The sequence below is a fragment of the Oncorhynchus nerka genome, linkage group LG4, assembly GCF_034236695.1.
Source record: "Oncorhynchus nerka isolate Pitt River linkage group LG4, Oner_Uvic_2.0, whole genome shotgun sequence".
Classification (NCBI taxonomy): Eukaryota; Metazoa; Chordata; class Actinopteri; order Salmoniformes; family Salmonidae; genus Oncorhynchus; species Oncorhynchus nerka.
Window position 1 is genome coordinate 56,393,997 of NC_088399.1, and position 10,732 is coordinate 56,404,728.

The window sequence follows — 10,732 nt, forward strand, 5'->3', positions numbered from 1 at the left end:
AACGGATTAACCAAGCCCAAAAACAACTAATCTCTTACGGTCTCATTTCGGCAAAAAAACGAATCTTGTTATTTTGGAAAAGTAGGGAAGTGCCCTCTACCAAATTACGGCTCAGTGAATTGGCAAACACTGTACACTTAGAAAGAATTAGATATATTCTGAACAATAAATTATCAACATTTGATCAAATCTGGCAGCCTTTCCTCTCCTACTTGGACGAGTCGGCGCTGTGAATTTGTACTTATTAACGCACTCTCAATTGTAATATTTTAATCTACCTTTGGGCAGCATGTGCTGGGGGGGGTGACATCTACCCTCTTTCTACATGTCCTTGTTTTGTATGTCGTGTTTTGTATTATTTGTTTTGTAGTCAGAACTCTGGGTCTAGTTGTTCCTATATGCTCTTTTATATTTAGATAAGAATTGTATACCTGTCTTGTATACACCATTATTGTGTGTGTTCAATAAAAAATATTTGAAACAAAATTTGACACACACACACACACACACACACACACACACACACACACACACACACACACACACACACACACACACACACACATACAGTACACATGCATGCACTCTATTATTTTAGGGATACTATGGTGCAGGTGCCTTTATGTGTTGTGATATGTGTTGTTGTTTTTTATGCGTTGGTCATTGTTGCGTGTCCTGTCCTTCTAAGTCATTGATGATGAATGCTGTGATAAACAATTTTCCAAATTGGGATCAACTCTATTCTACTCTACTCTACTCTACTCACATGCACGCACGTGCACGCATGTGCACACACACAGACACGTGCACCCACACACACACTCACCGCAAAACGTAAAGGTTCGCACATTATAAACAAATGATCTTTCATACAGAAATTCTCACCAACGAGATAAATACAGAAAAATAACTATTATGAATGTGTTATGTGAGTGTTATTGGACTGCAATGAAAGGCAGCCATAACTTGTTGTGTAGAGAGGGAGAGGCGTCATCTATATAGATTTACGAGGCTCAGGTCTCAAGGTCAGGGTTGTCGGGGGGACAAACTGTCGGGGGGTCTAGGGGTCCTCCCTCAGACACCCAACCCCTCAGATTTCTTGGGCATCTAAAGCTAATTTCATGCATTTCTAAACAATGTTGGGGTCCTTTTGGGGTCACTTGTATTGTAAAGAAGAATAGAATATGTTTCTAAACACTTCTACATGAATGTGGACGCTACCATGTTTATGGATAATCCTGAATGAATCGTGAATGAAGATGAGTGAGAAAGTTATTATGAGGGCACAGGGCGAGACCCAGATGCAGACACGGGAGGCAGATGATTCGAGTCTCTGATATTTATTATAATCCAACGGGCAGGCAAGAGATAATAAACATAGTCAGGGACCAGGAGGTACAGAATGGCAGGCAGGCTCGAGGTCAGGTCAGGGCAGGCAGAATGGTCAGGCAGGCGGGTTCAGAGTCAAGGCATGCAAGGGTCAAAACCAGGAGGACTAGCAAAAGAGATAAGAAAAAGCATGAGCACTGAAAAACACGCTGGTTGACTTGACAAGACAAGATGAACTGGCAACAGACCAACAGGGAACACCCAAATAAATACCCAGGGACAAATTGGGAAAACGGGTGACACCTGGAGGTGGGGGGAGACAATCACAAAGACAGGTGAAACAGATCAGAGCGTGACAGTAGGCAAGTCCCGTTGTGGACAACCATACCCTCTGTCCGGTCCGATAGCAGGGAGCCAGAGTCTGTTGGCGGTCCGCTTGTCGACGATACCTGGAGCTCTTTTCCAGGTACACCGACAGCGGCGGATGAACATCTGGGCTGAGGGTATGTTGACCTCAACTTCTGGCTCTGGGAAGAGCGGAGGCTGATACCCCATGGAGCATTCGAAGGTGGAGAGTCCAGTAGCCGAGCAGGGAAGAGTGTTCTTAGTATATTCCACCCAGATCAGTTGCTGGCTCCAGGTGGTGGAGTTACTGGCAACCAGACACAAAAGTGTCGTCTCCATGTCTTGATTGGCTCGCTCCGACTGGCCGTTGGATTGGGGATGAAACCCGGAGGACAGACTGGCCGACGACCGATAAGGATGCAGAACGCCTTCCTGAATCGGGACCAGAACAGAGGACCCCGATCCGAGACCATGTCGACCGGGAGTCCATGGATTCGGAATACGTGCTGCACCATGAGCTGGGCCGTCTCCTTGGCTGAAGGTAACTTGGGATGAAATGGGTGGCTTTGGAAAACCTATCCACCACCAGGTGTTAACATCTGACGGGGGAAGCCCAGTGACGAAATACAGAGAATTATGGGACCAGGGGCGATGAGGGACAGGAAGTGGCTGTAGGAGGCCAGAGGGAGTCTTGCTTTGCGCGCATACCATGCATGCGGCGACCAAGGCTGAGACATCAGGAACCATAGCAGGCCATTAGAAGTGTTGATGGAGGAAAGCCAGGGTCCTGTGAGTACCAGGATGACCGATAAGCGGGGAGGAGTGAGCCCATTCCAGGACCTGAAACCACACCACATCAGGCACAGACAGTTAGCCGGGCCCAAGGTCCGACTGGGAAGGCTGAGCCTTGCGGACCAGAGCCTCAATTCCCCAAACAACAGAAGCCGTCAAACAAGAGGCAGGGAGGATGGCCTCAGATTCAGAGGGAGTGGCAGAGGATCTGTATAGAAGGGACAGAGTGTCCGGCTTCACGTTTTTGGTCCCTGGGCGGTAGGAGATGGTGAAATTGAACCTAGTAAATAACAGAGCCCACCGGGCCTGCCTGGAATTAAGGCGCTTGGCTGTGCGGAGATATTCCAGATTCTTGTGGTCGGTCCAGACCAAAAACGAATGTTCAGCTCCCTCCAGCCAGTGTCTCCACTCCTCCAGTGCCATCTTGACTGCCAGGAGTTCTTGGTTACCCACATCGTAGTTTCTTTCTGCAGAGTTGAGTCGATAGAACAGGAAGGCACAGGGATGAAACTTTTGGTCCTGGGCAGATCGCTGAGACAGGTTGGCCCCCACTCCCCCTCTTCAGAAGCTTCAACCACAAATTGACGGGACGGGTCCGGATGGATGAGGATGGGTGCTGTTGTGAACCAATGCTTCAGGTCCACAAAGGCTTTGTTGACAGCAGGAGACCTTGTAAACTGTACTTTGAGAGAGGTGAGTGCATAGATGAGGGCTGCCAGGGTGTTGTAACCCCAAATGAAACAGAAGTAGAAGTTAGCAAAACCTAGGAAACATTGCAACTGCACCCTGGATGTGGGTTGAGGCCAATCCACCACTGCTTTCACCTTTCCATGTTCCATCTGGACATTTCCCTCAGCAACGACATATCCCAGAAAGGAGATATCCCAGAAAGGAGCTAGAGCAGTGGAACTCACAGTTCTCTGCTTTTACGAACAATTGCTTCTCCAGGAGGCGCTGAAGGACCTGTCTGACTTGCAGAACATGTTCTTGGGCAGACCGGGAAAAATACAGGATGTCGTCATGGTATCCGAACACAAACTGGTTTAACATATCCCGGAGCACATCGTTTACCAGAGCCTGGAAGACAGCGTCCAAATGGCATGACCTGGTACTCATAATGTCCACTGGTTGTGTTGAATGCTGTCTTCCACTCATCTCTTTCGCGTATCCGAGCCAGGTGGTAGGCATTCCAAAGGTCCATCTTGGGAAAAATGGTGGCCCCCTGGAGAGGTTCAAAAGCCGAGGAGAGGAGTGGTGTGGTAGGGGGTAACTATTCTTAATCGTAATATCATTAAGACCACGGTAGTCAGTCCACAGACGCAAGGACTTGTCCTTCTTCTCCACAAAGAAAAACCCTGTGCTGGCAGGAGAAGCAGATGGACAGACCCCGTAGCTAGAGACTCCACTATGCACTCCTCCATGGCCTTGGTCTCCGGCACCTGGGAGGAGATCAATGGCACAATCATAAGGATGATGCCGGGGAAGAGAAGTAGCCCGTGCCTTGCTGAAAACCTCCAGGAGGTCGTGGTACTCTGTGGGGAAGGTAGGGAAATCTGAGACTTGACTTAAGCCCAAAGGAGGCCGTCTCGGTGAAGGCCGCACTGCTTTGAGGCAATGGGAATGGCAAAACGGACTCCAACCCAGGATTGAACTTGTGGTCCTAGAGTAAAAACATTAAAACTCTCATCTGCCCCAGAGTCAATGAGCACCCGTAGAGATTTAGACTGGTCTCCCCACAGCAGTATAACAAAGCAGGGAGTATGGTTAATGGGATTAAGAAGATTCCCAGTCTGGCTCACCAGAGTACTTGTGCCCAGTTACCTGGTCAGGTGGCAATATAATGTCCTGCAGCCCCACAGTACAGACAGCTGTTGGAACTCATTCTATGTGAACGTCCCTTAGGCGATAATCTAGCCCTGCCCAGTTGCATAGGTTCCGGAGTATCTGACTCACCCGTCGCTGATGATTCTCGAGGGAGCTCGGGTGGCTCCGGATTCCTTAGAAGGTGAGCGAGCCACTGCGGAAGAACGAGTGTGACCCAGGCCAGACCTCCTCGCACTCCTGCGTTTGGATAGAAGACATTCTGAAGTTTCTTAAACTGTTTGAAGAATGTCTGTGAGTTTAACAGATCTTATTTGGCAGGCAAAAACCCGAGGACAAACCATCCAGGAATATTTTTTTTTGAGGTGACAGTGTTTTCAATGGGTTTTCTATGTGGATCAAGATTTCTAAAGCACTTGGTTGCAGTTCCTATTGCTTCCACTAGATGTCAACAGTCTTTAGAAATTGGTTTGTTTTTCCTTTGAGTAATGAAGTAGTAGCCATTTCCTATCTGGGTGGATAGCCATGTGTACTGTTGTGGTTGGGGCGCGGGACCTGAAGCTCGCTCCACTTTCATTTTATCGGCTATTGAACGCAGTTTATCCTATCTTAAATTTTATTGATTATTTACGTTAAATACCTAAAGTTGGATAAGGAAAGTTGTTTGAAATGTTTGGACAAAGTTTACAGGTAACTCATTAGATAATGTGTAGTCATGTGGGGCAAGTTGGAACCAGTGTTTTTCTGAATCAAATTAACCAAATAAATGGACATTTTGGAGATATAACGTTGGAATTGATCGAACAAAAGGACCATTTGTGATGTTTATGGGACATATTGGAGTGCCAACAGAAGAAGCTCTTCAAAGGTAAGGCATGAATTATATTGTTATTTCTGAGTTTTGTGTCGCGCCTGGCGGGTTGAAGTATGATTGTCATGTGTTTGTTTGATGGGGTGCTGTCCTCAGATAATAGCATGGTTTGCTTTCGCCGTAATGCCCCTTTGAAATCTGACAGGGTGGCTGGATTAACAAGAAGTCAAGCTTTAATTTGGTGTATTGCACCTGTGATTGTATGAAAGTTAAATATTTCGAAGAATTTTATTTGAATTTGGCGCTCTGCCATTTCACCGGATGTTGTCAAAACGATCCCGTTAACGGTATTTGATCCCTATTAAACCCCTGGTCGTGGCGTTCCGTCAGTGAACAAAGCCCTTCCAGAAGGTCCTGAAGTAGCTCCTCATGCCTCCCAATGGCAGCTCCCTGCAGGGAGACAGCGTGGCGGAGATGGTCCAGGTATGCTACCTCTGTCATGGCCAGTTCGTACTGTAAGGGCACAAGGCGAGACCCAGATGCAGACACATCTGTTCCAGACGACTGTGTGATCACGCTCTCAACAGCCGATGTGACCTTTAAACAGGTCAACTTTCACAAGGAGGTGTATTGTGATTACCCGGACGTGTACTGCGAGCAAGAGCTGATTAACTGGCAAGTGTCTTCACTAACATTTTCAAGCTCTCCCTGTCCGAGTCTGTAATACCAACATGTTTTTAAGCAGACCACCATAGTCCCATGCCCAAGAACATTAAGGTGACCTGCCTGAAAGACTACCGACCCGTGCTTTGAAAGGCTGGTCATGGCTCACATCAACACCACTATCCCAAAAACCCTAGACCCACTCCAATTTGCATACAGCCCTACCAGATCCACAGATGATGCAATCTCTATTGCACTCCACATTGCCCTTTCCCACCTGGACAAAAGGAACACCTATGTGAGAATGCTATTCATTGACTGCAGCTCAGCGTTCAACACCATAGTGCTCTAAAAGATCATCAATAAGGACCCTGGGACGAAACACCTCCCTCTGCAACTGGATACTGGACATCCTGACGGGCCGCCCCGCTGATCCTCAACACAGGGGCCCCTCGGGGTACATGCTCAGTCCCCTCCTGTACTCCCTGTTCACTCATGACTGCACGGCCAGGTACGACTCCAACACCATCATTAAGTTTGCCGATGGCACAACAGTGGTAGGCATGATTACCGATAACAACGAGACAGCCTATAGGAAGGAGGTAAGAGACCTGGCCATGTGGTGCCAGGACAACAACCTCTCCCTCAACGTGATCAAGACAAAGGAGATGATTGTGGACTACTGAAAAAGGAGGACCGAGCATTCCCCCATTCTCATTGACGGGCTGTAGTGGAGCAGGTTGAGAGCTTCAAGTTCCTTGGGGTCCACATCAACAAACTAACATGGTCCAAGCATTCCAAGACAGTCATGAAGAGGGCACGACAAAACCTATTCCCCCTCAGGAGACTGAAAAGATTTGGCATTGGTCCTCAGATACTGAAAATGTTCTACAGATGCACCATCGAGAGCATTGGTTGCATCACTGCCTGGTATGGCAACTGCTCGGCCTCCGAACGCAAGGCACTACAGAGGGTAGTGCGTACGGCCCAGTACATCACTGGGGCCAAGTTTCCTTTCGTCCAGGACCTCTACACTAGGCGGTGTCAGAGGAAGGCCCTAAAAATTGTCAAAGACTCCAGCCACCCTAGTCATAGACTGTTTTCTATGCTACCCCTCAGCAAGCGGTATCAGAGTGCCAAGTCTAGGTCCAAGAGGCTTCTAAACAGCTTCTACCCCAGGCCATAAGACTCCTGAGAATCTAATCAAATGGCTACCCAGACTATTTGCTCATTTGCATTGCCCACCCTAACCCCCTTTTATGCCGCTGCTACTCTCTGTTATTATCTATGCATAGTCACCTTAATAACTCTGCCCTCATGTAAATGTCACAGTGGCTTGCGAAAGTATTCACCCCCTTGGCATTTTTCCAATTTTGTTGCCTTACAACTTGGAATTAAAATAGATTTTTGGGGGGTTTGTATAATTTGATTTACACAACATGCCAATCACTTTTTATCCTGTTTTTTTGTAAAACAAACAAGAAATAAGACAAAAAAATAGAAAACTTGAGTGTGCATAACTATTCACCCCCCCCCCCCGAAAGTCAATACTTTGTAGAACCATCTTTTTCAGCAATTACAGCTGCAAGTCTCTTGCTCAAGCTCCTTCAAGTTGGATGGGTTCCGCTGGTGTACATCAATCTTTAAGTCATACCACAGATTCTCAATTGGATTGAGGTCTGGGCTTTGACTTGAATGTTTCCCCCTTAAACCACTCGAGTGTTGCTTTAACAGTATGCTTAGGGTCATTGTCCTGCTGGAAGGTGAACCTCCGTCCCAGTCTCTAATCTCTGGAAGACAAACCTGTTTCCCTTAAGAATTTCCCTGCATTTTGTGACATCCATCATTCCTTCAATTCTTACCAGTTTCCCAGTCCCTGCAGGTGAAAAACATCCCCACAGCATGATGCTGCCACCACCATGCTTCACTGTGGGGATGGTGTTCTAGGGATGAGGTTCTCGGGGTGATGAGGTGTTGTGTTTGCGCAAGACATAGCGTTTTATGTCTGAACCTGAAACCCCACCTCTTTAAGGAATACCTAGGATTGGATAAAGTAATCCCTCTCACCCCCACCCCCCCCTTAAAAGATTTAGATGCACTACTGTTCCACTGGATGTCATAAGGTGAATGCACCAATTTGTAAGTCGCTCTGGATAAGAGCGTCTGCTAAATGACTTAAATGTAAATGTAATGTAAATGTTTTACTTGATGGTCAAAAAGCTCAATTTTAGTCTCATTTGACCAGAGTACCTTCTTCCATATGTTTGGGGAGTCTCCCACATGCCTTTTGGCGAACACCAAACGTGTTTGCTTATTTTTTTCTTTAAGCAATGGCTTTTTTCTGGCCACTCTTCCCTAAAGCCCAGCTCTGTGGAGTGTATGGCTTAAATTGGTCCAATGGACAGATACTCCAATCTCCACTGTGGAGCTTTACAACTCCTTCCGGGTTATCTTTGGTCTCTTTGTTGCCTCTGATTAATGCCCTCATTGTCTGGTCTGTGAGATTTGGTGGGCGGCCCTCTCTTGGCAGGTTTGTTGTGGTGCCATATTCTTTCAATTTTTTTACAATGGGTTTAATGGTGCTCCGTGGTATGTTCAACGTTTCGGATATTTTTTTTTATAACCCAACCCTGATCTGTTTGGAGAGCTCCTTGGTCTTCATTGTGGCACTTGCTTGGTGGTGCCCTTTGCTTAGTGGTGTTGCAGACTCTGCGGCCTTTCAGAACAGGTGTATGTATATATACTGAGATCACGTGACACTTAGATTGCACACTGGTGGACTTTATTTAACTAATTATGTGACTTCTGAAGGTAATTGGTTGCACCAGATCTAATTTAGGGCTTCGTAGGAAAGTGAATACACGCACCACTCTTACATTTTTATTTTTTGTTTTTATTTTTTGAAACAAGTTCTTTTTTTCATTTCACTTCACCAATTTGGACTATTTTGTATATGTCCATTAAATGTAATCCAAATAAAAATCTATTTAAATTACAGGTTGTAATGCAACAAAATAGGAAAAATGCCAAGGGGGATGAATACTTTTGCAAGGCACTATACCTCAATTACCTCGAACTAACCGGTGCCACCGCACATTGACTCTGTACCTATCTGTTTCACCTGTGTTTGTAATTGTCTTCACCCACCTCCAGGTGTCACCTGTTTTCCTCATTAGTCCCTTGGGTACTTATTCCTGTGTTGCCAGTTTGTCTTGTCTTGTCAAGTCAACCAGCGTGTTATTTCCTTGCTCCTGTTTTGTCCTTTTCTCTGTTTTTGCTATTCCTCCCGGTTTTGACCCTTGCTTGCCTTGACTCTGAACCAGCCTGCTTGACCATAATGCCTGCCCTGACCTCGAGCCTGCCTGCCACCCTGTACCTCCTGGACTCTGACCTTGGTATGATCTTTTGCCTGCCCATGACCATTCTCTTGCCTGCCCCTTGGAATATAATAAATATCAAAGACTCGAACCATCTGCCTCCTGTGTCTACATCTGGGTCTCGCCCTGTGCCCTTATTGTACCGGTACCTCCTGTAAATAGTCTCGCTATTGTTATTTTACTGCTGCTCTTTAATTACTTGTTCCTTTTATTTCTTATTCTTGTTTTTTTAGCTGCATTGCTGGTTAGGGGCTTGTAAATAAGCATTTCATTGTAAGGCCTGTTGTATTCGGCGCATGTGACTAATAAGATTTGATTTGAATTCAGATCATAGGCCTAATCTTGCACACAACATAGCTGGATCGCCCCGTCCGGCCCCTAGGGGTATGTGACGGTGCCACGTTGAAAGTCATTGAGCTCTTCAGTAAGGCAAATCTACTGCCAATGTTTGTCTATGGAGATTACATGGCTCGATTTTATACACCTGTCAGCAATGGGTGTTGCTGAATTAGCCGAATCCACCCATTTGAAGGGTGTCTACATACTTTTGTATATATAGTGTAGCTAGAGGCTAGAGCTGAACCGGCTGTGGTAGCTAGCTATCTAGCTAATTCATTCACTTCAGACAGAACTTCAGTCAAGAGGGGATGAAACATAAGCTAATGCAATTTTTTGGGGGGGGGCGAAAAGTTTTTGTATTTTAAAGGAACTCACTCCAGCTTTATACTTAATTTTTAAAGTTGTAATACTGGAATGCACAAGGTGCAATTTCGAAATTTGGTAATGCATAATTAGTTCCTCTTGTCATTGCATACATTAGAGAGCTATTTCTAACTTGTCAGAAATGTCCAGATGAACTACCCCATGTCAGCTAGTTTTATTACTTAGGTTTTTTATCACATAGGTAGTATTGTTATTTTTTCGTCACTCACATGAATACACATTAGACATGGCAAAATGAATATAATTGCAAGAAAATGAGCTTTAAACTGTAAAAATTTCTTTGCATCCAATGACAAAATGTGTAGAATTGCAGGAAATAAACTTAAAAATTGCTAAATTCTCTCCACCAAGAAGACGGGTGTCAATAGTTTGTGTCATGAACAGTGCTATTGCCCATAGAAATAGACGTGGCACGCGTGTACAGGGGGGCGCGGGATTTTGGAAGTGGGGCCCCGAGTGCATCACAGTGCACTAATAAAACTGGGGGGGAAGACAAAAATGCAATTTCAGAATGTGGTGGGTTATGTCCCCCCGTCCCCAGTGAAAGTTGCGCCCCAGGTTCTGAAGCCTGACATCATGGTTTGAGTATGCCAAGCAAAAACATATGCTGGCAGCCCAGCAATAGACCAGTTATTTATGTTACAGTCGACTTAACCAGTGAGTTCCACCCATCAAACCAAAACCTAGGAACATCAAGGATCGCTCACCACCTTTACTAACCCCCCCCCTCTGATGAATGATGGCTTTCCTCAGGAAGAGACATATGCAATGTATCAAATCACATTTTATTTGTCACATGCCCCGAATACAACAGGTGTAGACCCTGGTGTGAAATGCTTACTCACAAGCCCTTAATCAAAAATGCAGTTCA